The 26,344-nt window shown below is 38.4% G+C and overlaps 1 protein-coding gene and 1 long non-coding RNA gene across 2 annotated transcripts in view; one reads left to right on the top strand and one right to left on the bottom strand.

Moving 5' to 3' along the window:
* LOC119698156 overlaps positions 1-16,137 on the top strand; it is a 37,931-nt gene extending 21,794 nt beyond the window's left edge. The window contains exons 3-4 of the long non-coding RNA XR_005256073.1: positions 654-771; positions 13,918-16,137. This is a non-coding gene — a long non-coding RNA (uncharacterized LOC119698156). The remainder of the gene's footprint in view (positions 1-653; positions 772-13,917) is intronic.
* Positions 1-26,344, bottom strand: part of LOC119698151 (poly(rC)-binding protein 3-like) — a 507,654-nt gene that overhangs the window by 175,584 nt on the left and 305,726 nt on the right. The window lies entirely within an intron of this gene.

The raw sequence follows: 26,344 nt of genomic DNA, 5'->3' as shown, positions 1-26,344 counted from the left end.
TATGCAGGCATGTACTTACTCCAACACCTGTCCACTCTAAAAGGTCCCAACTCGGGTTGATTGGTATTTCAGCTAGCAGGGTTGTGTTGGTCTAGTGCAAGGGACTCAAGTCCCCAAGCTGAGTTTGTTTTCTCTGTGACAGTAATTGGTAAATGATGTAATTCATTCTGAGTCATGAGATTCTTGAATTCCTCTTCTGAGGAGAGGGATTGAGAGAGCAGCCAGATGGGTGCCTAGCCACTGGCCAAGATCAACCCACTGGATCCTTGGAGCAGGCAACATATTTATGCAACTTTGTTTTCAGTCAAAATGTCCAGACTGGGTTTGTTGCACTTCCGTTATACTCACCAATTCCATACCTTCAGTTAACTTAAACTGAGCTGATCTTAGCAACCCTTATATAGACAAAGAATGATTCTGTTCTCTGGGAGCACAAGGATGCAACCCTACTGTCCTACAACATCCAGTACAGATAGTCTGAAAATGCTTCACCCACTATTTTCCACTTGGAAATTGTTAATGGGCAGATTTCTGCAGACACATTTGTTAATTATGCATTGAATTGTTTGGACAAGGCCCTTTTAGCATGTGGGTGGTTTGTCAGCTGTTTTCTATTGGCTATGCATTGTTAACAATTGTTTCTACTTTTGTAGAAACAATTATGTGCCTTATGGTGGAGGAAGAATGATACTGCTCATGAGTGGCCACCTCATAGTAAGCAGAATGTTTCTACTTGCTGAACAGATGAAAACAACTTTCAGCAAGATACAGGTGAGTAAAAAATAACTGAATAACAAACAGAAAAAAATACCATGCTAGTTTGCACCTGGATTTGTTGCTTGTTTGATTTGTTGAGAGTACAAAACAACCAGCAGGGGAAAGTGCTTCCTCACACAGGTGAGCACTTCTCAAATAGCTGTTTGGATCTAACAAACATTTTTGTCAAATGTTAAAGCAGAAGTGAATCAGACTTTAAGAAAACAAGTTTATTGGGACCATCATGTAATCTGCAATGCAAAGGTTGCCATATTCCTCAATGAGTTTTGATTAAAAGCTATGGAGCTATGCAATCAATTAAAATAATTGTATTTCCTCTGAGTTTGGACAATCATCTGAAATGATTTCATTTTCTTTAAGCTTGGTCAACGTAAGTGCATACATGCCACCTGAAAAGATCACATCTGGTAGGGTCAGTGCTTTTACTTTGCCCTTCCAATACCACACACACAACATTTTTTAAGTCCCAAAGGCCTTTGCCATTGCATTACAATGGATCCGCCACCTCTAATATGCTGAGCAAAATAAGGCATACTCCCCAAGAGAGGGGAAGCAGACAATCTGCCCTGAGGCTTCCCTATTGTTATTTCATTTAGAGAGACAGGCAATATCACAGTATCTATGGCAAGAGTGCAAAAGATTTCAAGTCCTCCCAGCTGTCCCCTCCTTAATTTGATACTGACTGTTCAGTTGGTCCCAACTGTCCATAATGCTCTGAGATTTCTTGTGGCTGCTGTGCGAGAGAAATCTCCCATCTGCTTGTGATGTGCTCTTCTTCTAGAGGCAGCAGACGCTGTGCTACCTTATCCAGGAGCAAGCTGTTTTTTTCATTGAAGATTTCCATGGTGTGTCAAGAAGCAATACTTAAATGGTTAAACTTTTCTAATTGCCTCAGCTTAGTTTCATAAGGACACGTGCAACACGAAGATGCATGTGAGGAACATTCCACACCTGAGTAAGCATTGCCTTGGGAGGGATGACTAAAAAGAGTGTGGTGGTCAGTATAGTATCCTTATTTGACAAGCTTGGACTGACACTTAGGGAAAACTGCAGATAGCATAGAAAAAGGGTTGTTTCCCTGACACACTCCCAGGAGATAGCCTCTTCTCTATGCAGTACACACTGATCAGTAATGGTAAAGAATAGGGAATCTCTGAGAGACTGTCTAGTTCATGCACCATCTCAATTTGGCATGCTTATTGTGCCTTACTGCTCAGCAGGAATATTAAAGACTTCCAGAGTTATCATTCTTCTTCACAGTAGGTATCAAAATCCTTTACTATTTTAGATGCAGTATTGTGCAAGTACAAAGAGGCTGTGCCGCTGCCTCAGGTCTTGCAATGAAAGGGGCAGAACTAGAAGTAAAATTTATGTCAGCTGTCCTAGGTGCTGTGCAAGCACCATCACTGCAGACTGATTGCACATCTAACAGGTGAGGGCAGAGAAATGGCATAAGTTGCCACATGTCACATAGGAGAGGCTTACTCAAACTTCATTATCTGATAAATTGCTCTGCCTCTGGAATAAGCTAAGGCTAATGAAATGATGATGGTACCAGAAGGCGACTGAAAATAAAAGTCCCACTGTGAATTGCTGAAAGTTACTGCTAGCATCACAAAAGTGACACTCACTGAAGTACCACTCTCCAGCAAAGAAAAACAGGACAATCATAACACAGACTTACAATTTGCACAGAGCACACACTGTACAGGAGATATAGGTATACTAGGAAGAAAAAGCTGTCAACATAGTATCAATTTAATCAGCTATTTTTATTGCTGACTAGGACTAGAAGAAATTAATACCTTGTTAAAAGAATCTGTGGGCACAGTCCCATTTCATTTATATATTGAAATGGTCTTGCTTTATAGAAGAATCTCATTCAGTGACATCCTTGAAATAATTCACATGATTAAGATGAGGAAGATTTCACTTAATATGGTCAGCTGACATTCCTGATGCATACCACACATTACCAATTATATTGTTATGTTATCCTTACTCAGCACTGCAATACTTAAAATGATATTTCATCCATTCAAGCATCAGTATCGATCTCTGGCTACATTAAATATTTCCAGTTAAACAGTGTGAAAAATCCCACCTTTTAAGCTATGGTTTCAGTTAAATAACTCAGCTGAAAGTGACAAGAATAATGCTTATTCAAATTCCTCATTTCACATATCAAAATGATTGGCAGTAATTTACCTCATTCAAACAGTGATGTCCCATTGCTTTCCAACAAGGTATAAATGGAAACAAATAATCTTGATCAATCTACAGCTTATACACATAATAAATAGCATGCTGCAATCAGTAAGCAAATCTGTAAGGGTACAGTTTATAGCAGCAGGTCATTTGCTTGTACTGCAATTCAGATTTCAGTTTTCTCATATCTGCTTTGCAATTTTACCTGCTGTGTTTCCCAGAACACTGTGGTGGTCCCATTGTTTAAGGCAATTTGACCATGCAGAAGCACAGTGATGTTTCTCTAATTTCACTTGCACACAGAAGTCCACCTTACCCTTCCTTGTGCCAGAAGGAAAGGCATGGTTATTTCCATTGCTTACAGATTAAGACCTTCTTATGGATCCTCTTTGATCACTAAGAATGATCTCCAACAGAATATGTGATGCAGAATACCACTTAGTTTGCAAATCCCTGACTACAAGTCTAAACTACTCCCTTCCTTCCCTCCCTTCCACCTCTATCCTGCTTTTCAACAGCAAAGCTGTTTTGTTTTAGTGTACAAAAATAGGATTCCTCTTATAAATTATGCTTTCCCTTCTTCCCTAAAAAGAAAACAGAAAAGAAAAAGAAAAGCTGATAGAAAAAAAAAAATGGCTCTACGGACTGAAAGAGGGTCAGAGAAAGTGTGCTGCAGAATTACTGCTGGCCAGTTCCCCCCATCCAGCTCCAGGGTAGGTTTGTCTGTAAAATAAGGAAGCAGAATCTATTCTACCTACAGCAACATCATTACCAAAAGCACTAAGTAATTGGGGGAATTGAAAAATTGCATACTGAATAGGGCTCAATTGATGATTTCAGGTCTAGGCACCCCTGGGAAAATCTGCAAAATAAGCAGGGGTTCAGCAAATTTGAGATAGTCTAAAATATTGTCTTGGGGATAGGGCCAAGTGGTCTGCAGTACAGTCAGTTGGTGGGCTGAGAGTGGAAGCATAACCCAGCCCTCTGTGCAGATACTGGACAGTGGCTTTCATTAAGCACAGGAGCCAGGAAACACCATGCCTTGGTGTGGCAAAACACCCCCTGCCACTCCCTGCTGCTGTCCTTTGGGAGAGCAGGGTGCTGCTCTGGCACAATGAATGCTGATGCAGCAGAAGGTTAAGCAATAGATCCAGTATCTCTTTGCTCCCTTAGCTGTGCAGTTGGCATGCACTGAAGTTAGTTGGACCTTGCTTATGACTAGCATGCACACTAATAGTTTACCTGCTCTTTGTTCGACTTTTCATTGAGGGAGAATGAGGCCTAATCTGACCCTTCCTGTACCAATCTGACATCATTAAACCTCATATCTTTTCGCCTACATATGCAATAACATCACAGTCTATGGACTGAGACAGGTGCTGAATTTTTTTTTTTATGAGTAGCCATTGCAGTTGTAGTGAAAATTCTTCAAAAACAGAAAAGTTCTTTGAAGCACTACGATGTTTATAATGAAAAAAAATAAGTAAGTCACTATAAATATTTAAGTGTCTTAAATAAAGATTAATTAAGGACTGGGCAGGAAACTGCTTTGCTTTTAAAGCACTAAATTTTTAATTGCAAAGTATGCATTAGTAACAAATTGGTGTTTAACAGTGATATAAAAAGAGAAATCCGAAGGTCAAGGATAAAGATCATGTACCTGTGTATGCATCTGCATGTAGAGCACTGAACTATACTTGAGAAAATATTGCAAAAATATATAGAGTAAAAATGTATTAATTTTAGTAAAACGAGAGGTTTTTTTAAAAAAGTATTTACTATCTTTTTTACTTGTATGACTTTATGCACATATGGAAGAGCATCCCTTAAAAGAATACAAACTGCAAATACCTACTAAAGAGTTCCATGTGGCTGGCATACCACTTAGGAGAGTAGATTAGGAAAGTACAGAACAAACAGAAAGATGCCCATTATAAGCAGTGAAAACATCTACTTTTAACCGCATGGAAGAAGCCACATCTATGGAGCATGAACATAAAGAAAGAGCTTCAGTTTTTAGGTATTAAACAGCATGGTTATCCATCTGAAAATAGATGCAGATATTCCATGTGCAATGTCATGGCTTCTTTTAAGGTATTGTCAATCTAATTGAAAATAAAGGTAATTAATTACTCTCTCGTCTTTTAAAATAAATAGAAGCCAGAAAGGCACTGTGAGTTCCATTATTCTCCAGTACTCTGAGAACCTGGAAAAACTGGCTTTGGAATGCAATGGCCAAGACACACTTTGGTTCTGTTTCAGCATAGTGCCTTGGTTTGTTTTGTTGACTCACACTTCCCCTGTTGAGCTTATTTTCTTTATTTGTGCAACTGCACACATTGAGCTTCACACATAAGTGAGGATATTGCTGTCCATCCAGGTTCACAATGCTCAGGTTTGGATGTTGTGTACTAAGCTGAAGAAGCAGCGCAGTACGTTCACCATGCACCCAGTGAAAGTTGATTCCTGCAGTAGCAGTTGAATAAAGGTAATTCTGAAATGCACTTTTATGATTGCATGAACTGAACTGAATAAACCAACCAAACTGCAAAAAGAATCTTACCTGAACTGAAACCATCTCTTGATACAAGAAACATCTACCAGACTGAAACCATGTAGTCTCCCTACATGCAAGTGTGGCCACCTAGCATGCACAGAAAAACTCTCTTTCCTACACTGTTGTTTCCCTTTGCACATTCAGAGCCAAGAACATAAGAACTATATAAACAAAGGGCCAGAGAAAACCTCCTAGTGTTTCCCTTAAGCTGCTCTCCTGGTAGGATGTTCATCAGAAAGCAGGTTTCATTTTTTTTTCCTGACTCTTTGAATTTCCAAGATGCAATCTTCCAAACTGAGCCCAGGCCACCTGCAGTAGGATATTGCTATGATTTTTTGGGTACTGACCAGATGCCTCCCAATACTTTCTTCTAAGTTTAAAGTGGAGCAGAGAATATGAAGTGGTGCAATAAAGCGATGGACTCAAAACCAGAAGAAGTAGGCAGATAAATAAAAGAGATTTTGAACTGCATGGTCAAGACACATCAGAACACACTGAGTAACATCTTCAATTGGTAGAAATACCTTTAAGACCATTAATCTCAGAGCTACACTGGTTGTTGCCCTGCTAGTGATGTAGCACAAGGGAAAAAATCTCCAGTGCTGGGCTCCCACATGGCTAAGCTTTGGTGGTTTGCATATTTTACAAAAAAATTGTGAAAACAATGAGATGGGGTTGCTAGCATTTTACAAGCTGCACTCTTAGAGAACCTGAGCAGCTCAGCTGGTGTGTAGCCCTGGAGCTGCTCTGTCCCTCCACAGAGAGACATATGCATAGTCCACATGGACTATGCACACTGGCAGGACAATCTGGGATAGCCTCCACAGCCTCTCCCCAGTTGTAAACACATTGGATCAAGGGATCCAGCGATGCCTTCAGCCTTTCCACTATTTACCAGGGCAGCTTTTTGAGCACCAAGGAACATCCTCCCTGAGGATAGTATAAAATCTTCTAAGCATTAAAACAAATGGGGGGGGGGGGAAGGAAAGAAGAATATTTTTTCAACAATTTTAAGCACCGATTTTCCTGGGAGGTGTATTGAGGTATAGACTTCATTCTCAAATATTTATTCAGCTCTCATGGTCCTTCCTTTAACCCTTGTCAATTGAAAATATTAATTTTAAATTCTCTGATAGGGCTATTTTTCACTGCCTATAAATTTACTTATATCCAGCATAGGCAATAGTCTTGGTTGCACTAATAAGAAACAAAGCCAAGTGAATTTGACATCATCTGTAAGAACAAGCTCTATTTTACTGTAATCGGCTTCCTCCATTCACTCCAATATACTTTCTCTCTCATAACATTTCAAGAAGCCACAATGCTCCTTTCTTTCCTCAGTTGTAGGTTGAAGATTTTGACAGAGGTCACATTTTAGGGATGCTTAATATTAAGAAATTATTGGCACTGATAAATGTATCAAGATATATATTGAATAAAGTAAGAGCTTAATCTGTCTTAATTGCTAGATTTACAAGATCAAGAAAGAATGATCAGAAATGCATCTATCTATATCAAGGTACATTTAGAAATAAACACCACTGCTGGCAAATAAAACCACAATCCCTTTCAGTAGTTGTCACAAAGATTGTTTTGGTTGCCCAGTATAGTGGTTTGACACCAAGATTTTCTACTGAGCATTCCCTGCTGAAGCCACACCAGCCCAGCTGAGGGCAGAACCAGGACCCACATGTGTTTTGACCACCAGAACCATGGTCCACTCCTTGCCCATACAACTCCCAGTCACTGACATTTCCAGGGATTTCAACTAGTGCTCAAATCTGGCTGACAGAAACCAAGATACAGTCTTTCCTATAAACTTGTAATTTGTCTACAGCACAAATGAAGCGAGCACGTCCCTTATAATTGATCTCTTTCTATAATTTGAGCAATGAATGTGTTGAAGCACTGCTGTAAACAAGGTCGGAAGGCTACTCCTGTGCATCAGGAGTAAAACAAATAAGAAAAGACTGTAAAAAAAAGATGTTTTCTTGCTTAAACAGATCAAATCACAGCATGGAACTCTCAGAATCTGACACCAAAGCACTAATTTCCTTCTTTGAATGATGCAGATTCAATCAATCAATCCCCAGCTATCAGAGCAAATCCCTCAGGACAGACCAGAAAATCAGAATTCACTCTTCTTTCCACAGAAAATTTGAAACATTTAACCTTTTTCTCCTGTATCTTATTTCCAAGGTATTGAATCCATATCTAAGCCATGTTTTATTTTCATCTTGTAATCATATGAAAGCTTCCATGCTCACATTCCTTAGAGAAAAAAATTTAGCAAATAACAAATAATCAAGCTTCAGTGAACCAGTGAACTCCTTCTGCAGAGCAGAGATTTTACCAGGTGCTTCAAGGTACATGCCTTGCTCACCAAGGTTAGTTTGATGCCAGTGCCAGGAGAGATACCTAGAGCCTGAAAAGGAATCCCATGTCATGTCCTTTTCTGTTGATTCTGCAAAATTTTCAAGTCTGACTCAGTTCCTGGAGTGTCAGGACTCCAAGATTAAATATAAAAAGAAATCTTTCTGTAACTAGGAACGCTTCTGGGTGCAAAACTCTCACTTTGGTTAAAATGTTTACTTGCTGGAGAAAAGATTCAAATTGAGGAGCACCAAGGCTTGCACCCAAATGACCCTTTTTGGTTCAGATGTTAAGAGAAGACCCACTGCACCATTAAATCTATTCTCCTCTTCTGCCCGGAGAAAGAATAAGGGATTCAGGGGGGAGCAAGGGAGGAAATTATAGCTTCTGCAAAGGAATATCAAGGGAAAATGAACTGTCATCATACCTCTGTTCAAATAGAAAGAAATGAATTTATGTAATATACCTGAAAAGTTAGAAATTAAGTTATATGGGTCTCCTTAAAAAGAAACTTTTTTTTTCCATATGGCATTACTTTAAGCACTAAATATTAATATTCCAAAGGAAAATATTTTAGACACTTCCCATTCTATTAGTCACAAGAGTTACAGGAGGCTTCCTGGTAAGAATTTACACTTCTAGAAATGACTCCCTCCTCCCAGGTCACACTGTGCCTAGTCCAGTTTGTATAGCTGGTTGTGTTAACACCTGTGTACCAAAAGCTGCTCTTGCTGGTTGCTGCTTCAGGATTTTACATAAATAAGACATTTTTAAGTAATCAATACAAATTGTTCCCACATAAATGGTCAGGCGGGACAGTGTTTTATGTGCGGGTAAAATATTTAAGAGGAGTTTCTTATGTAGTTAAGATATATAAGTAGCAATGAGTTAAACAAGTGCGGGATGGTGCCTGGATTACAAGAAGTGAGCAGAGCAGGGGCTCAAGGGCTCACCCCACACAGCTGAAAATGCTGCTGCAAGTGCCCCTACAGGGGAAACTCCAGTCACCACCAGACTAACACCAGCTATTTTTCTGAGGAGATTTGATCCCCCTTGTCCTGGATTGCCAAGCAAATGGTATTCTATTTGCCATCTGTATGGCAGTTGTCTTCTGTTAAATGGGCAGTTTTCCTTGTCTCTTCCACAACCACTCCTCCCTCTGGGGAGACATCTGTTGATAACAGGCTATTGAATGTCACTGTGCGACTGATAAGAACTATAGCATCCCATTGGGAGACGCTCCGCCCAGAGGGAGGAGCCAAGCATTCTACCCAGACATAATCTGGAGATTCTGGAACATCTGCACGGCTTTCTCCACTAGATTTCCCAGAGGAACACCTGCCTCTTCCACTGGATCTTCAGAGGAAGACTACACCCTTTCTACAGGATCCCTGCTCCAGCAGAACCACACCTGTGGCTGCAGGACTGCAGCCACAGTTCCAATTAGAGTGCTACAAACACCCTGACCAAAAGGGTGTCAGGTTGTGTTCTGACTCTGTCAGTGTTGTTTTAGTTTACTGCATTGTTTATTTTATTTTTTTATTTTCTTCCCTAATTAAGAAGTGTTATTCCTGCTCCCATATGTTTGCCTGAGAGCCCTTAATTAAAACTTTATAACAATTCAGAGGGAGGGGGTTTACATTTTTCCATTTCAGGGGAGGCTCCTGCCTTCCTTAGCAGACACTTGTCTTTCCAAACCAAAACACCCCTCTATGATGAGGTCCTCACAATTTTCTTTTAATTTATCAATCACTGTCCCTGAGTGTCTATGCAACAGCAGTATGGAAAACTACTGCCTATGCAAGAAAACAATGGAAGAAGGGTATAAGACTCATAAAAGATTGCCATTGATTTTCACTCTGCTGTAAGAAAGGCAAATTCTGTCTGGAGACACATAGCATAAGAACAGATTGCAAGAGAAATGAAAGGAGCCTTCTGCCTCTCCCAATACTGGAAGATTCAGGAGAGGGCATGTTAAAAAAAATCAGTTCTTCATGCCCACAAGAGGCAAGACAGGAAACAATGAACATAGACCACCAACAAGGAAGATTCAGGTTAGAAACAAAAAAAACCTGTCTTTCAAGAAAAGATCCTGGGCAGGGATCAGTCCATCAGAAATGTTACCACATAATCTGCAACTAACATGGGCTTCCTGATCATTTGAGTCTCTTTACAAACTGTGAAAACCTCTGTTCAGTTGTATCCCCAATGAATTCCATGATACACAAAAGCAAAGAAAGCGTTGAAACATATTTCTGTTACTAGTAGAGCTTACAAGACCATTAAGTTCCCTGTAACTACGTTGTTAGAGAGATTTAATGCCTTGAGACACCAACTAAGTAAATGGGCATTTGCACTCCTAGGCACATTAGCAGATAAATAATCAATCTGATAAATGTGTAATGAAGGAATAACTTGTCCCAGTCCCTGGAGGTAACACACAGACTTGATACCGTAATTTTCTCCTTTAGAAGTGCCCATTTCAAGAACAAGGCTGGGAATTTCCTGTGATATGAATGGTACCATCATGAAGTGTTTATCTTTACATGCATCTGTTTGCCACAGTAAGCCCCTTTTTGTTTGAATTGAGACAGCTGCCAAATGTCATGCCCCTTGTGCAACACTCAAACACTTGTCAGCAGCAGTGGTGGCCCCTGCAGCCTGACTACTCGGAGGGAGATGCAAGAAATGCCTTACATTGAGTCTAAGCTCAGGAACCTGTCAGTCCTCTTGCCCCCAGCTCATGAGCAGCCAACAAGAGGAGGTACAGGGTACCAGCAGAGAGCTGTGGGCTAAGGCCAACTCCTTCAGCTCCTTTTCCAAAGGGGGCAGGAGCAGGGAAAGCAAAGCTGTCCATGGGAGAATAATTTGTCAGCAGAGATGACGGATAGGTGCACTATTCCCTGTTCCCAGGAAGGCTACAGCAAAAGTGGAGGTGAAATCATACCTTTAAACATAGCCTTTAATCAAACCAGTCTGCTTGCCCGTGACAGAGGATTTGCTGTCATTAATGAAGACAGAGTGTGAGATACCCTGTGAAGGTGAAAATCCACAGAAGGTCTGTGAAGTACACACTGCTGCCTGTAGAGCCATGGACTTACTGGAAGCACTGACTGCACAACCTAAGCCTTAGAAAACATCTCACACCACTGCAAGTTCTCTCCTATGGAAAGTCAGTCCCCCCTGAGCTCTTCCTTACTCATCAGTTTACTGTAAAAAGATTCAGCACCATCTGTGGCAACACATTCCCTTCCACTTGCACCGCAAATTTCACTATGTCCAGTATCTCCCTCCTTCAGACTTCTCCAGGCTCATGTGAACCCACGTGAACACCATTTAAATTCCTTCCCAGAGATAAACATCAGCCTTTCCCACACTATTTGGAGGAATATAGCAAGCAGCTTACCTTTTTAAACACAGATTCAGCTGCTGAATTCTTCTTGAATAATTATAACCAAAATTATATATTTGACTTGCAGAAAGCCATGTGAGAAAAATCAAGTGAATCTTGTGAGAGTCCAAAAATTCTGAGTGGCTCTTGAGAAGTTACTTTTATTAGCAAGTGCACATACAACCTTTCACTCATTAAAATAAAAAAAAATCCCTAAATAGTCATAAATTAACTATGTATTAAGGTTCAACACATGTAACTGTCAGGTTTAAGGAAAAATGACAGCATGCAATACAGAAAAAGACAACTCCATCTTCAGCAACTATAATCAAAAATTAATTAGCTCTGATATAACTTCAGAAACAGCCATTAATTAATAACAGCCATTCTAATTTATGAGCTAAATGCTTTTGTTGATGGGAAACATTACACCTAAGATAGCACAATATAAAATAGCACCTATCAGCTGCTGTGTCTTTTGTGGTGGTGTCCACCCACTTTACTAAGGAAAATTACCAATGAACCTCAGAGAGAAGGAAGAGGTTGCATTGGCGGGTATTGGTGCAGAGCCTGACAGCATCAGAGCCCAGTGCTCTCATGGCACGTGAGAGACTGAACATTCAGAAGCAGAAATTGTGCTGGGGAAGAAAGAGCTGTTTCCTTGGTTTTGTGAGACCAGTTTTTTACCTCCTGATCCTTTTGTATTTTTCTCTAAGTCAAAGAAAATAAGTTTTGTGATGCAGGATATTTGGAGGAGAAAAAGAAAATGGTGTTAGTCTGTCTATTCCTTCACTGACCTGTGTCACTCACTATTCCTTGTTTTTCAGAGCTCACCATCAACATTAGACTCCCATTCAGCATGGCTACATTCCTATCAATCACTCTTTTCTCCTTAGGAGAAAAATACATTTTTTGGGTATAACTGCTACCTACTTTGGTTCTTTTTATTACAGGCACATGACAAAACACAGCAGCTGAGACTGTGTGGTGTAATCTGACTGACCTACATTTTACTAAGTATCAACCTCCACAGGCTTTAAACACATTATTTCCTACCTTCAATTAATTCCAGCATTTAAACTAAAGTTTTCCAAAAGTCTCATTACAAATGAGGAAGATTTCATTTAACAGTCTGTGCAATCAGATGGAGGCATGACTTTCTGTGTTTATTTATAAAGTATGCTGTATGTTTGACTCATGTGTCATCTAACAACTGCATCAAATCCCATTTTTTACTCTTACACCTCATCCTAAAAAGAGTAATGCAAACACGTATTTTTCTTCTGAGTGGATCATGTTGAAAGGGTTGAAGGTACTTAGGTTTAGTATTTTACAGCTCTGAGGAATTAAATGGATAATGTGGAATTGAAATACATTTTTTCTGATCAGAGTTTTAATAAAACATTATTGTACCATCTTTGAACTGTTGAAGTGTATTCAGAAATATCAATGAAATCTCAACCAGAATGAAATTCCATTCATCTTATATTATGGCATCTTTGGGCCAAATAAATAAGTATTATAGAACACTTACTTAGTTCAGAGGATGGGCAGATAAATAGATATATATGTGCATGCATGCCTATGTGCAAAACAACATAGTAATAGCTCTAACCTATTCAAGTACAATGATTTTTATTAGGAACATGATAAAAAGGCTACAGTGTACTAGCTAAAGGGACACTGGTCAATCAATATTTCTATTTATTGATCTTCCTTTAAAATATTCTGCTGTTAAGATATTGTTAAAGCATCTCCTTCCTCTATGAAGATGGCAGTCAAGTGGAGGGAGACAAAACCACTTTGGAGACTGGTATTGATACTACAGTAATTATTCTGAGGAATAGAGGGTTTTAGATGTTTCCATTGTGTGTGCCAGTTTCCAAGTGCACTGGAAAACATGAGAACAATGGTGGCAGAGAGCACATTGTCTGGGCTGCAAACCCAGAGAAAGCTGGCTCATTTGATTTGAAGCCTAAGAGGTCTGATGGCATCTTGTCGACAGGAGCACAGAGTGGGCACAGAGTGGTGAAGGTGGCCCTGTAGGCCTGCTGGGTGCCCACCCTGGATTACCAGCCTGCAGCCACAACGCACAGCAGAGAGTGGTACTTGCAATTCTCTCACCAGGCAGAAATACACATTTGCATTTTAATTATCTCAGAGCCACTGCAAATGCTAAAACTTAGAGAAACCAAGGCCAATAGTGCACAGCTCTTTTACTCCTCTGCAGTGACTCTCATAATTGTTTCACCACTGTTCTCCACTGCTGTTCATTATTTCTTTAAATTGCTGTAGGTTTATAGCTTCTAAAGACAGATTATTTTCTTTAACTCCTCTATAGCATACATTGATCTTCTTTCTTCTGTGTGGAAGTAATAATTATGTAGCTTTCCAATAACCTTAATTAAAAAAGAAAAGCCCCATATCATACTCCCTGGTGCTGATATCTTTATTCCAACCTGTATCTGTTCTTATTTTCAGTGACAACACTTGCTACTGTTGTGAAGAGCTGCAGTTCTGTATGGGAAGCATCTTGATCTGAAAAATAGTTCTGTCCCTGATAATAAATTTTAAAGTTTCTAACTTCTCAAAACTATTTATTACTTTTCAGACTCTGAGAGGCCAAAATATTACTCCAGAGTACCTTCTGTGGGCATGTATCAAGAAGAGAAAGCAAAATCAGAAGACACTGTTACTACCCTGGCAATTATATTTACCAGGCAAGGCTGCAGAGAAGCAAAGACAGAATTACATCCTAAAAATCACTCAAAGGGATCATCTATCCAAATTTTTTGGATCACTTGATCCAAATAGGTGCTGAGAACTCATTTTATCAGCATTAACTGATCACAGCAAAAGACTATTGGTTAATATGATCCTTCTGGTTACAACGCCATGCACCAGTTTAATTCAGACAGACTCTCATTTGCCCATTAACTCACATGCTGGAAGAAAAAGCTCATGGTCTTGGTTCAATGCACTTTTCAGTCACTGATTGGCACTGTTACAGGTATTATTTAAATACCTCTCCTTTTGAACATCTAGAATCTGACTTCCAGAATATTTTTGTTAATGAAAGCCTCAGGTCAACATGAGATGTGAAAATAAACATGTTCATGTCTCTTTAAGAACTTAGAAAGAAAATAAACTATAAAATATTAACTCTGGTCTGTTACTGTGTGCCATTCCTGGTGCTGATTTAGTCTCTCCTCTCTTTTGAAGTATGAGGCTGACAGGGGTCCAACACACAGCAATTGTGTTTTCCTACAGTCCCCATCCACGAACACATCGGGTGCAGGAACAAAGCTGCAAAGAGCTTGGGGTGCTCTCTTCCCTTAGCTCACATCTTTTTGAAGGTGCTGGGGGCCATGGTCCCTTATGCTGCAGACCAAGCTCCACCATCCTGCATTGTTTTTCACCCTGCCTTTGACAAGCTGCGTGGCAATATTCATTTGGTCTGCCCTACCATCACAGCCTGATTTGTAACCTGACTGCTCAGCTGTCAGCTCCACTGCAGGTTGAGTTTTATTTTAATAAAACTGTGGGAGTGAGACAACTTCTTTGTACAAGCATGGCAGAGGCCTGAAGCTTGCCTAACTCAATCCATTAAGGATTTATATATTAGGTGGTCTTCAACATCTATTTAAATTTGAAGTGTTTGTGATCTGACACAATGCTGGGAATAAATTTAATTGACTTTTGTTATTTTTTCCTTTTTGGGGTCAGAAGAACTGAGTGGTGTTAATGCTTTGTGACTAGAAAGGCTCCTCTACCCATTAGCGACTGCACAAGGGAGTACAAACCTACTGTACCAACACACAGGACTAAACCCCAGCTTGTTGAGGACATTCACACTTCATATTAAAACATAAACATTGCAAGGTATTTAATTCACACAGGTGAAGTTTTATGAGGAACAAGTGAATCGATGGACTATTTTTTTTCTCAAGTTTCCAAACAATTGATACAAAACATCCAAATGTTTTAAAATAGCTTCCATATCCTTAATAAATAAGGCACCTGGATTTGTCACTCCTAGAACTACACTAAACTCACATCACTTGTGTTTCTCAAAAGGAAAGTGCAAGCTTGTGGGTCAAAAAAAGATAAGGCTTGCTTAAATGGGAATTGAGGAATGCAGAACCTTTGCAAAATTTCATTAATAAAGTAAAAGGAAGTAAAAGAAGTATAGCTAAATATACAGGATACAAGTAGAATTAGATTCCCAGGGCAGCAACATTACTGGTTCTGACAAGGTGAATTTATCCAAGCTTTCCAGGATGTCAAATTTACCTCAGAACATGCTTATATTTTTCTGTTCCATCCTTTCAATCTGATGACATTTCACAGACTGCTGTGCCATTAGCAAATAGGTTGCTACTTTTAAAAAATGGCTTTGTCAAGCTCAGAATTTAACAGAGAAATACAGTTCTGATTCAGACACCTGTGTTTCAATTCACTATCAATCATCAGGTTAGTTATCGCTCAGGAGGTAAAAGTAAATCAAGGTGCAAAATAACCTGGAACAACTTTTGCACTCTTTAATGCCCTTTTTTGCCTCACTGATGTAATCAACAGAAGAATAAGGCTGAGATTCTTTCCATTATAGAAAATAACTTTGTTCAATAAAAACCTCTTCACAGGTCTTCTTTAACTCCATAAATGCTTTTAAATGACATTTTGGTCTGATTGTTGTTTTCTGTTGACTTGCATAAAGCTGCCAATCATTGCCTGTCTTCTGTTTGTAACAGGATATATACGCAGGATATATTTAACTGGATATTTTATCAATTTCATCTATCTGGAAGAGTAGCTCTTTTTTAAAAGATGAGAAGTAAGATGCAGGTCTGATTTTGCAACCCTGACATTGAGTTCTGTTGTCTTATACTTAATATAGATAACAATTCCAATGAATTATATGCAGTCATTAATTGACTTCAAGGCAGACTTTTTTTTGCCTTTTTAACACCATTTCAGAAATTAAATATAGACCAATAAGGAAAGTGTTTGGTCAACTTAAAATGATTTTGATTTGCTTGAACTTCTACAATAAATAAACACAAAAAAACCCCAAACTGAAATAACCATGTTTCAAACCTCAATAGGGATGAGTTGATTTACTGTCAAGAACTGCTTTCTGTGTCCTGCACTGCCCCTTGCTGGAGTAGCTCACAAATGTGACAGTGTTAACTCTAATAGCAATACTAATTAAAATGTTTTACTAGTATCTGAACGATGAAATAATTTTAAGACACAATGATTGCACAGTTTATAACGTTGCTTAATTAAAAGTTCATTGTCATACATGTGAACTTCTTTTCTAAAACAATTGACCATTCCCACTGGCAAATAATAGTTTTGATCCATACAGAGCTGATGAACATTGATAACTTCTTGTGGTTTTCTTTTTCTTTTTTTTTTTCTCATAAACAATTACTATTGAAATAAGAAAATAGTAAAATAAACCACACAGAAATATTGATGCATTAATGAAAAGTGGGGAGGAATCCAAGTCAGGTAGATGCTTTCCTATAAAACATAACATGTCTAAGATGTACAGTAGATGTGAACATGATCCATGTATAGAAATTAGAATAAGAAAAAAAAATAGCAAAAATTCTTACCTCTGAAACTCCCTCAGCATTTCCTGTTATCCTTCCAAAATACATCTGAAAATCTGGTCTCTGTTCACTTTGTGGTGCTAGTGGTCATAGATACATTCATTCATTCACACATTTCCAAGCTTGACAAAATAAATACACTTGATTATCTGTGTCTGCAACAGCATTTTCCAGCTTTATGGTTCTGATAATTATTTGATTTCTTTTAAGTTTTCCATCATGGATAATATCCAACCTCAAAACCAGAACATGTTTTCACAAAACTTTGAAAAGTCATTTGTATGACTGAACAAATGTATATAGAAAATCTGGATTACATGTTAGAAGCTCAGTGAATACTTTCTTGCGTTAAAGTAAATTAAAGAAAATCCTACCACAATGCAACTTCTAATAAAACTATTTGTAATATTCCTCATCTACTCATGATTTATTCAATTGTGCTGGTATTTTTAATTGGATCCTATCTGCATATATTTGAGCTTTGAAGAAAGGCTCTTCTATGATGCCAGATTTATGGAAGCTTGATGCAAGTTACTCTATCCTTGTCTTTCAATGGGAACAATCCTTTGTTGGTGAATGGAGCCAAGAACTGACCTTCCTTGAGCTCTCTCTGAAACTACACATTCTTATTTGTCAACAATTAGTAAAATGCTCTATTGTACTGGACTGAGTGACATCACTGCCCTGAAAGATGGTGGCAGTATAAGGGTAAAAACAACTTGACTACGCTGAAAATATTGCCTTCAATTTTTAAAATGCACAGGAAAAAAATTAAAAAGAGGAAAAGGGAGTTAGTTACTTAAATGCCTTTAAGAACTAGCAGAGAAAACCTGAGGGAAGAGCCTAGCCCTGGCCATACTGACAACAGACTTCCTTCTGACTTTCTCAAACTTAGATTTCACCCTCAGACTTATAAAGCAGCTTGGGAATTTGACCCATAATATAAAGGAGCCAAGTGGCAATAACAGGAATTAAAATGTACCTCTTAAATAATTCTCCATGCTGACAGATCTGTGGGTGGTAAGAATACTACGGGAACAGAAATTACTAAAAAATACATATGAGGCATTATTGGAAAAGAGCACCAGCAAGCACCTGCACATCTTTAAGAACTTAGAAAGAAAGTATAAGATATTAACTCTGGCGTGGTTCTGTGTGCTATTCTAGGTGTTGATTTAGTCTCTCCTCTCTTTTGAAGTATGAGGCTGACAGAGGTCCAACATGCAGCAATTGTGCTTTCCTTCTGTCCCCATCCAGGAGCACACTGGGTGCAGGAACAAAGCTGCAAAGAGCTTGGGGTGCTCTCTTCCCTTAGCTCACATACTTCCTGCTACTGGAGGGAAGCCCAGTGTGGCTATTTAAAATGTCACCTCACTGCCACAGCTGGTTACACATCTTCTCTAGAATAGGGCATCATTAAAGGAAAAAAAAAAATCGATGTGCTTTTCGGAGTGGAGAGCTCAATGTGAAAGCTAGCTTTAAGCCTGCCAAACACACCAAGCCCCTTCCCAGGAAGCCTGCAGAAGAGCAGAATTTGGATGCTACCACAGACATAGCATGACAAAAAGGATGACAGTAAGTCTCAAGGGTAAGACGGTGTCACTGTGTTTCATCTGTATAAAATGAGGCAGCCCAACTCCCAATTTATTTGTAAGGCTTGATTGAGGGGGACAGAAGGACAATATATTACTTCTGTATTTGGCACCAGTGTAACTGTGGCTGGAACAATTTCAAGCATTCAAATTTCAAGAAGGATGCTGAGAAATTGGGCAAGGTTCACAGCAGAGCCTAGGGAATGATTATGGAATTAGAAGACATGCCTTCTAGTGAAAGACTCCAGAAGGTTAATCCACTTAGCTCATCAAAGAGAAGGTGAAGGCTTGGGTCTTAATCATAGTCTCACATCTAATACGAGAAGCAGAAGTTTGACAGTAGAGTTTATCTTCTACCTAAATTTCAGAGATCCAGTGGTTGAAAGTTGAGTATAAATACATTCAGATTCAGCAAAGACAGAGGCAGATTTGTTTACTAGTGTTTTTAATTTTAACCAGGAATGGTAGTTAACTTCTGGGGGAAAAAAAAAGCTTGCTACATTTTGCCAGTAATGTTAAATCAAGATTGATGCTTTTCTAAAAAACCTGCATTGTAGTTCAAGTACAGCTGTGGGATATAGGTTGTGTTTTTTCTTGAATGATATAAATAACACAGAATGTACTTACAGAAACAGTATCATCAACATATTGTACTAAAGAGAATTGCCAGAATTTCTGAATGTAAGTCCTTTAATTCAAAACTATCTCTGCCTAAACCTGAATTTAAAAACATGCCTATAGAAAACTGAATTACTTAAAGGACATAACTACCAGCAACTTGTAGGTAGAGTGTGAATTTAGCTAACTGCAAAAAACATAACAATATCTACTTCATTAAGGGTTATATTCTGAGAGACTGTTTTGCCACAATGCTCCCCAAATAATTCCCAGTTATTGATTTGCAATGTCCAAGTGGATGAATGTGACTCTGATAAGGATGATGATAAGAATGAATGCCTCAAAGTTGAATGATTGTCCATAGCTGTCTGAGAGATAAGCTTCTGAACATGTCTGACATTACTGGGAAAATACAACATAAAAATTGAACAGCTATTGCTCTAATCCTAAAATAAAACTCCTTTGTATATGCCTTCACATTCACCAATTACCTGCAGGCCTAAATTTCATAAAGAAATAAGTGTATTCTTTACAACATATTAGCTAGTAAACAACATTTTGGTAGACCAAAGAAAACATTACAGTAACCTGACAGGCCTTAATATTACCCTGGAGGTATGCCAAAATCTGCCTGTTTCTTATTCAGATTGACTTTTATTATCTGCTTATCAGAACCTGAAAATATTGACTGCAGAACTGTCTATTCCTTTTGTGTGTCAGCCTTGGAAAAATAGTTGTCAGCCAGGAGTCAGATTCATACTGTTACCTTGACATACAAAAACTGGATTTTACTAGAGACAGCCTAGCACTTCTTCATTTGCTGAGTGATTTGGCTTCAAACTTTGCTGCCCTGGGAAAATAATCTAAAAATACAATACAAATACATTATCTCTCATTTTAGCAGGCATATGTTCTTGAATGCTTACAGCATTTTCAGCATTGTCTTACAGTTAAAGGTGAGAGCAAGATCCTTTTGTCTGTCAGCAGGGATCACAGGATTAGCGAGCAGAAAGGTGCCATGAGTAGCAGGACAATAACATTGCAACCCAGCACTGCCTAGGGCTGATGTTCCATTTGAGTCTCCAGAGGCTTTCCAAAAGGAAAGGGAATGGACATGATGCTCTAGGGCTCAGAAGAGGTTCATGGTGCAGGTCCGTGGTGCCCCAAAAGAGTTTGCAGAGATGGGCATGACTGCATGCAGTTTAAACAAACTCAGCTCATGCAATGCTTGTTCTCCAAAGCATTCAGACAGATATAAACCAGCTGCACACCTAAAACATATCCATGTTCTGAAGGAGAGTCCTTTTTTTTTTTTTTCTTTTCAACATATTATGTTTCTTTTTATGCAATTCCTGTTTATTGATTTTATCTTTTTAGGAAAGTTTATACTAAATCCCTTTGTTTTTCCACATACTAATAATAGGAGAGTCTTGTCAAGAGAGACATTAAAGCAGCCAGTATTCTCAGAGCAATCTGCATCAATCCAGGTTAGTAAAAAAAAAAAAAAATACAGTTTACTACAGAGCTTAGGAAATGAAACATTGATCCTAGGCAGTAGCACTAAGAGCTTTGCAGGTTTAATGTTTTACAGCTGTGGAGGTGTATGTTTGTATATTTCTAAACTGCTTAAATCAGTGGGATGCAATACTATAAGCCTCGAGGATCAAGCTTATATTTGAAAGTTCAGGGGACAATAACAAATGATGACACAGACTCTTTATATTATTCTGAGCTATATTTTTGAAAACCTAAGGTGAATTCAGAATATTTTAACATTAGACAGACTCTTGCAGACTTTTATCTTCAGGTAAGCTTCGGACAAATGCTTAATTTTCCTGTCTTGCCATATTGTGCTATTTTTTTCTCACCAAATATTGTGGGCACAATGCAGCTCCCTAGCATCATGGCAGGTTGAACAAGGCAACTTACCAAGAGTCAGGAACCTTTCTCTGATGTTTTGTTCACAGAGGGATACATACTCTACAAAGGGTGAAGTTGCAAGGTTTGACTAAGGAGATTTTACCAAGTTATTTTTGTGCCATTTCAGTGATCTGAACTGGTTTGCTGTAGATGGCTTTCAAGTTGGCAGAAGGTGGGTGGTGTGAGCAAGACATTGGGCTTTGAGGGGCAAGAATTGAAGCTCTGCATCTGGGCACTAACAAACCAGATGAAGTCATACCCTGAAACACAGTCTAGAGGAGGTTTTGGGTTTTTTTCCCTGCTGTTTGAGGGAACTGCTAAACACTAAACTGCTTTTTAATGGAGGAGTCCTCCTGAACAGTTCAAGGAACAGCAGAGCCAAAGCGAGGGAATACAGCCAGCTCAGAGGTGCTATGTGGCACAGCCATAGTGTAAGAATATATTCTGGTAGATAAACAGTTAAAGAGAAATAAGCATTTCATTGCAAGATTTTTGAGAGGTTTCTGTTTAGCCCTACCTAGCAATAGCAACCAGAAAATCCTGTTAAGCCACAGCATCAGTAATGTACACAGAGACATCCTCCTGTAGAAGGAAAAATGTGAAGTCAGTATGAATTGGGGCCTGGAGATGAAAATGTGTGACTGGATGACACTGCATACATTGCTACACAGCAAAGAGACATGCTCATCCAAGTTGCATAAGAAGCAACAACAACATAGGTCTTGAATTTTTTCCCCACCAAGTTTCACAAATACGCAAGTTTAACATCAAGTTTTTTTTTAATCATTTGTAGTGGAGGTATTACAACTACTACCCTCAAACTAATGCTTTGAAAACCATGATTACTAGATAATAGTCAATAAAAAGCCCACATACAAATTTTTATGCCAAGAGGGGCAAGCTGGGTATGTCTATGCCAGCATACCATATTACTTGTTAAAGCCAAGGTTCCTGAATAGTGTGCTCACAAGAAACCTCATTACAGAGAATAAGCTAGCTACTACCTAGCAAAAAATATATCTGAAAATACACTGTGAAGAAGCTGAATATTGATATACTGCATTTAAGTCCAATGGGGAAAACTGTCAAAGATTCCAAATCTCAGTAACACCTGTGTTAGCTGAGTTAATTGGAAGTCTTACCTATAACCTTTTCTGAATATTTCCTCTTCTTGTAATGATCAGTTACTTCCTTGCTTGTTAATGGAACAACAGGTAGAAATTTCCCAAGTGACAGCCTGCTCTGCTGGCTGGCTTATAAACACAGCGGAGTACATTATTGCCATCCTCTGTTAAAGCTGTTTTTCTGGGGATACAATTTGCAATCCTCCCAGCCAACTTGAAACAACCTCAAATACCTTGTTTTGCTATTAGAAAGGCAGAAAAACAGCACATCATTTTGTTTTTTGTTTTTTTTTTGTGGTTTTTTTTTTTGTTTTGATTTTTTTGGTTTTGTTTTGTTTTTTTTTTTTTTCTTTGAAGGAATTCTTGGATACTACAAAGACCTGTTTCAATTTTTCTAAAACATCAATAATCTAAAAATTGAACACTTGGAGATACTGCACCATAGAGCTGTAACTGAAGGGAATATAATGATAACATGGTAGAGGGAAAATACACTGGTAGGGAGTAAAAATTATTTCATTGGGAGATTTTCTCTGTAAGGTTTCCATTCATCCCTATGCAGGAATAAAAAATAGAAAAGATTGTAAAGGAAGAGCATACACTAATATATATATAAAGGGTAGAGAGCTGCAGTCCTTTTTTTTTTTTTTTTTAATTAAGCAGAGCAGAGTATGTAATTGCACATAAATTAGCTTTTAATATATTACTGTTTGTTTTCCCTACTTTTTTTGGCAGAGAAGTTAATTTTAAAAATAAGAAACATGATAGGATTTTTTTTTTAAATTTAAAAGAAGGTCTTGTCCTTCTCAGAATTCTTACTCTACTTTAACTCACAGTGGGAGTTTTTTTTTAGCTCCTCATTACACGATTCAACAGAGGTTTAATGGGATCTCTGCTCTACAAGAGGAGAGGGAACATGGCACAGGAGCACTCCACAAGCTCAGAGCAGCATTGTAATCCTAGTGGAGCAGGCAGATCAAGTTTCTTTATTGGAAGTCAGTTCTGGTCTCAATTGTTTTATGTTTAGGGTGAAACTTGTAAAACAAATTAAAACTGAAGCATTCCCATGTAAATTAAAAATCCTATGATTTATCATTAGACCTAAAACTACCAATGGATACATCTCCAATGGCTAGGAATGATGGAAAACCTGCATTACCTGTCATGCATATCTTTTTGCTATTTAAACTTTTCCTGTTTCCCTTCCTAGCCCTAATCCTAGCCCTTTCACATTTCACCCTTAGCTTACAATAATAATATTCTTTTAATAAAGCTTGTCTATGTGAATTAAATTGTACTTGAAATCTGAAGGATTCAGATGCTCTATTATTTTATCCTGGTTTTTTCCTGGATTATTTTTCCTGAGAAAAAAAGGCTTCAGCAAGAAGGTGTTGCCACTAACTCTCAGCTGCATGAAGAAAAGATGTCAGAGCAGCACTTGGAGAATCCAATTTAGATATGGGTAAGTTCTATTTGGAAAATTTTAGAGAATGCTAGCATGAGAAGGTTATCTGCTGACCAGCTGAATGACAGTCAAGAAAATGTAAGCATCCTTCACAAAGGATGGTTGTATCAGAGAGAGTGCAGTAACCAAATGAATGAGAACCTCCTATTCAGAATCATTTACAAAGTTATTGTACCAGATAAGAAACAGCTAGAGTTCAAGAGTGTATCTCTTATAAAACATGATTAGATTCCTTAATCTTAGGAGTGATGAATATTTACTCTGGAGTTCTTGAATGTATCTGAAGATTTACATACATTAATTCCAATAATTTAAGGTTTGACAAAACACTGATACAGCTTGTAAGCCTTCTCTTGTGGAGCTGAATTGGCAAAGCAGCCTTCTACCAGTAGAGCTGACAGTCAGTACATCAAGTCACATAAAAGAAAACGTGGAATCATCTCTTTTTCTGCTAAAATCACTGCTGCATTCCAGAACTCCTGCTCCTGGGGAAATTAGCAGAGAGGCCTCCTCCTCTGCTCCTTGTTTTCTTGCTGGGTGGCTCTGGTAAAACCTCAACACAGATACACGGTCTCAGAACAAGAGGAAATGTCTTTAACAGCTCCATGAGCAAAGACACCGGGACAACGTGGTCTCTGGATCTGAGGCTGACTCTCTAAGGAAGTATGAGTTCCCATGGAATCTCCTCCCAAGGTGCAAGCACTAGAGGGGCTGCACTCACTAACTCTGCTGCGTGGTAAGTTACCAGGAATCTATCAAGTCTCCCATTTACAAAACAAGGATAAGTGAAAAAGGTAATTGTAAATGACCAAAAGGATGAAAAAGTAACTGGCTGTACCAAAACCAGAGAGCAGAGAAACTGAACTCGAGACACTCCCACTGCCCTCCCTAAGGAGGGATTTGGGGATTTGTATTACTTTCAAATTCCTACTGCTAGGACTATCCTTTCTTACTGCTTTGATTATGATGATTGTTGGAATGTACGTATATCATAAAAACCCCAAACTCAGTATATTATATCTAATTTACAGAGAGAAGAAAGTCAAAGAAATTCCTTAACTGAAAGTTATATTCTTAGCTCTTACTCCAAACTGGGCCACTTTACCACATAACATGATTTATTCTTAGCTCCTCTTTAAGAAGGAAATATGTGTCCAGCTGCTCCAAGACAGTGCATTTCTTCTAGACCTCTGTAGCAAAAAATGATCAGTAGCTTGGTAGTTTTATGCAGTAGGGTCTATGCAATGAGAAAACTGCAAGTTTGCTTTGCAAACCAGAGGCTTACTTGGAGCCTCCCTCATCTGTGTTACCACTTCTGAAGAGCTCAATTCCTTGCAAGCGGAGTAGCTTCTCCTTTCTTCTCTAAATGCCTTTTCTTCTGTATTTTATAGCATTGGGGTTTTCTGACTCCCAATTACTGATTTTGATGTAACACTTTGCAAAGTGTGAATACACATCTGTGGGCATAAGAAATGCTAACACTGCAGTATCTACATTTTAGCAAATGTTACTTTCAATAAGTATGCTTCATTGGAGACAGCAAGAGTGTGTTTGTGTGGAACTAATCTTCTGGAAAAATGAAATTGAGCCATCTTGATAAGATAATTTCCACCTAATATTTTGGATGTGTGATGAAGATGTCTACAGTCAAACTAACACCCTGCACTTTCTTTAGAGTCAATGAAGAAAAATAAAAATTTGGACTATATGATTTATGTGACCATTTTTAAACACATAATTTAGAAGGGGCTCATGTACTTCTGACAAGTGTTTATTACTTTTTTATGAACTAAAAAAGTGCTAACTGAGAAGCTTGGCTATGTCAACGTTTACACTGTAAACACTTCTTTCGGCATTGTGAATCCCACCTTCTCCAAAGTAGAACAAAAAAAAAAAAAAGGGAAAAAGAAAAGAAAAAAGCAACTCATGAAGCAAATCTGATTGTCAGAACTGTGCCTTGAAGAGCTGGAAAATTGTTAAATTCCTTGCAGTTCTCTAGCTGTACTGCACAACTTCATAATTTGAATCTTCCTTCCATCTACAACTAGATGCTGTTGATTTAATTTCACACAGATACTAATTCATTAACAATCAATTTAATCAACTAAGCACAATCAATGCAACTCCAACTACAAATTTGATTTGTTAATTGTACTAGTCTCTTGTAATCAGTTTTGTAAGAGAAAAAAAGTTTACAGGTTAATTGATTTTTATTGTACTGGCTTGTTAAACTTCCATAAAATGCTAAAAAGAACACTGAGAGCTTCTGCCCCCAAAAAGAAACACAACTTGTAGCTCTTCAAGAATGGATATAGAGCAACTGAGTCTTTTGCAACTTTGCCATGCTACCAACTTAAAACAGTCACCTGCAGAAGTTCAATAAGTGAAAGCACTCTGAAATGATAATGAGATTCTCCCACCAACCACTGGGAACTGTTAGAGGACAGGTGAAATGTGATACAGAAGTATTTGTCTCACAAAGAGAAGAAAAACACCTCTCTGAAAGACCTAGCACAGAAATCCATTTTGTGTTTCAACTGGCAAATATGTATGAAAGTTCAGAGCTTCAGCAGAGCACTGGAGCCCTTCCTTTTTCCAGAACAGAAAACGATACTGGGAAATTATTTATCCTAGAGTTTCATGCTCTGTTTCCACTATTTGAAATTAGAGGTTTTTTTTTTTCCTTCCTAGACAACAA

This window comes from Motacilla alba, chromosome 2 (assembly GCF_015832195.1).
Source record: "Motacilla alba alba isolate MOTALB_02 chromosome 2, Motacilla_alba_V1.0_pri, whole genome shotgun sequence".
In the NCBI taxonomy this organism is placed as follows: domain Eukaryota; kingdom Metazoa; phylum Chordata; class Aves; order Passeriformes; family Motacillidae; genus Motacilla; species Motacilla alba.
The sequence above is the reverse complement of the archived record's forward strand: the minus strand, read 5'-3'. Positions and strand labels throughout refer to the sequence as shown.